This window comes from Monodelphis domestica, chromosome 1 (genome assembly GCF_027887165.1).
Source record: "Monodelphis domestica isolate mMonDom1 chromosome 1, mMonDom1.pri, whole genome shotgun sequence".
Taxonomy (NCBI): domain Eukaryota; kingdom Metazoa; phylum Chordata; class Mammalia; order Didelphimorphia; family Didelphidae; genus Monodelphis; species Monodelphis domestica.
In genome coordinates, this window is record NC_077227.1 from 149,051,908 (window position 1) to 149,055,256 (window position 3,349).

Consider the following 3,349-nt stretch of genomic DNA (forward strand, 5'->3'; position numbering starts at 1 on the left):
CCTTCATTTTCTTTTCCTTCTCTAATTGCTACTGCTAGTGTTTCTAGTACAATGTTAAATAATAGGCATCCTTGTTTCACTCCTGATTTTATTGGGAAGGCTTCTAGTTTATCCCCATTGCAGATGATGTTTGCTGATGGTTTCAGATATATACTGTTTATTATTTTTAGGAAAGACCCTTCTATTCCTATACTTTCTAGTGTTTTCAGGAATGGGTGTTTTATTTTATGAAAGGCTTTTTCTGTACCTATTGAGATAATCATATGATTTTTGTCAGTTTGCTTGTTAATATGGTCAATTATGTAGATGGTTTTCCTAATATTGAACCATCCTTGCATTCTTGGTATGAATCCTACCTGGTCATAGTGAAAAACCCTTGTGATGACTTGCTGGAGTCTTTTTGCTAGTTTCCTATTTAAGATTTTTGCATCTATATTCATTAGGGAGATTGGCCTATAGTCTTCTTTCTCTGTTTTTGACCTGCCTCACTTTGGGATCAGTACCATGTTTGTGTAGTAAAATGAATTTGGTAGAACTCCTTCTTGACTTTTTCTGTCAAATCTTCCAAACATTTTAAAAATAATACTTCAAATCAAATTTTGAAGTATCAGTGCAAACTAAAAGATCAGAGAGGGAAAATTTTCCTGCCTAAAATGACTTATGAGATGAATAGGAGAGGTTTATAACACTAGGCCCTTGGCCTAGTAGCAACAGACAGCCCAGAGATGGTAAAGAGTTCAGACAACTGGTCAGAAAGACATTACAAAAGACCTTTGTTGGCACTGAATGGCAACTCTCTTACCCATACACAGATATGGGTCACAGTTCCAGGGTGAAGAGGAATATTTGTGATTGGTCATAAAGGAGCAGGACTCTGATCACAGTTCCAGGGCCAAGAGAAGAATCAGCACTTGTATTTACAGGAGATCAGGGTAAAGACCAGAGCATACTAAAAAGCATTGAGCATACCTCTCTCAGGATGATATTGCTTTGAAATCACTGAATACTTATATATTCCCAGAAAACAGAAGCACAAAGCAACCTGAATCTTGGCAAAGTGCTTCCCCCACCTCCAGGTGAGCAGAGCCCAACTTTAACACAAAGTTCAAAGTTAAGAAATAGACTGGAGAAATGAGCAAAAAACAAAAAGAGAATGTGACCATAAAAAGCTACTACAGTGGCAGGTAAAAGCACAACATAAAGTTAGAAGAAAACAACAATGTGAAAATAGCTACGAGCAAAGCCTTGAAGAAAAATGCCAATTGGATGCAAGACCAGAAGAGATTTCTGGAAGAATTAAAGAAAGATACATGAAGGTAGTGGAAATTTTGGAAAAGAAAGTTATGCAATAAAATTAAGGAAAGAGAACAGTTCAGTAAAAGAGCCACAAAAAATAATGAAGAAAAAAAAACACCTTAAACGTAGTTGGCTTAATGGTAAGGGGACACAAAAATTCACTAAGAAAGGGACTTCTTAAAAAGTCAAATTGGCCTAACTGGGGTGGGGGGGAAGGGATGTACAAAAGCTCATCAAAGAAAATAATTTCTTAAAAGTTGGGATTGGGCACTCAAAGTTAATGACTCCATGAGACTTTTACAAATAATAAAAAATATCAAAATAATTAAAAAACATAAGAAAATGTGAACTATCTCATTGGAAAAAAGAATTTGACTTGGAAAACAAGTCAAAGAGAGGTAATTTAAGAATTATTTAACTCAGGACGGAAGATTGGGGAAAGTGGTGATTAGAAGCAAAAGGGTAGAGAATACAGTTAGTAATCATAACTGTGAGTGTGAATATGACTCATCAACAAAATGGAAATGGAGAACAGAGAGGATTAAAAATAAGATCCAATAATATATTGTATACAGGAAACATATTTGAAGCAGATGGACACACCCAGAGTAAAGGTAAGGGGCTGGAGTAGAATATCTTACACTTCAGCTGAAGTAAAAAACAAAGCAGGGGTAGCAACTGTAATTTCAGACAAAGCAAAAGTAAAAATAGATCTAATTAAAAGAGATAAGCAGGAAAACTATACTTTCTAAAAGGTACCAAAGGCAACGAAGTAAAATCAATAATAAGCATATATGCAAACAGTATAGCATCCAGATTCTTAAAACATTTAAAAAGAATTATAGGAGGAAACAGTAAAATTATGCTGGTGGTAGACTTCAATTTCTCCCTCTTATAACTAGATAAATCAAACCAAAAATTAAATAAGAAAGAAGTTAAGAGGAATAGAATTTTTTAAAGGTTAGATATGATAGATTCTAGAAGACATTGACTGGAAATATAAAGGCATATCCCTTTTTCTTAGTGGTATATGGCAACTACCCAAAAATTGACCATATTTTAGGGCATAAAACATCACAACCAAATGCAGAAAAGTAGAAATATTAAATGCATCCCTTTCAAATAATAATGCAATAAATTATACTCAATAAATGGGTCATAGATATATAGATTAAAATTAATTGGAAACTAAAGAATGAGTGAATAGAAGAATAAATCATAGACACAAAAATTTCTTTACAGAGAATGACACCCAGAACTAGGTATATTCAAAAGTGAATTCTTTTAAAAGTGAAATGTTTAAGGAACTATTAATTTCAATACTTTTTTTATATTTCTAGAACTCAGTTCAAATCAATTAAACAATTAAAAGATCATCAGAAGAGGCATTTTTATCACTGCACAGAATTGATTAGCCATATTCATACACCTATACGTCACTCAACAAGACTCATGTTCTTAGTCATCCCTTTTTTTAAATCTACATTCTTACTCACACTCTGCACCCTACAGTCTTCTCAGAAAACATTGTAACTTTTATTGCTTCTCAGAAACACAGACAGATCATGTACCACAAAGACCAGAAGGTCTACTGATATTCATATCTGGCTATCTTTCATTATTGGTCTACCTCAACTAGAATAGATCTCAATAGAAACTTCAATACTATATAAATAAACTATTTGGAAAATAGGCAAAGGAAGAGTCCTTACAAATTCCTTTTGTGATACATAAATGGTGCTGATTCCTATACCAGGAAGAGAAAAAACAGAGAAAGAAAATGATAAACCAATTTCCTTAATGAATATTGATGCAAATATTTTAAATAAAATACCAGCATGAAAATTAGAGCAAAATATCACAAAGGTCATACATATGACCAGGAGATATTGATGCCAAAAATGCAGGTCTAGTTCAAGATTAGGAAAACTATCATCATATTTGACCACATAATAACAAAAACAACAAAAAATCATATGATTATCTCAATTGATGCAGAAAAAGTTTTTGACAAAATGAAACTGTCATTATTATACTGTTAATAGTATTATAA

General features: G+C 32.9%; 1 non-coding gene across 1 annotated transcript; it reads right to left on the bottom strand.

Moving 5' to 3' along the window:
- Positions 1 to 2,840: 2,840 nt before the first annotated feature.
- Positions 2,841 to 2,923, bottom strand: LOC130456745 (small nucleolar RNA U2-19). Its single transcript, XR_008915789.1, has one exon. It is a non-coding gene; the product is annotated as a small nucleolar RNA U2-19 (small nucleolar RNA).
- Between the last annotated feature and the right edge of the window lie 426 nt (positions 2,924 to 3,349).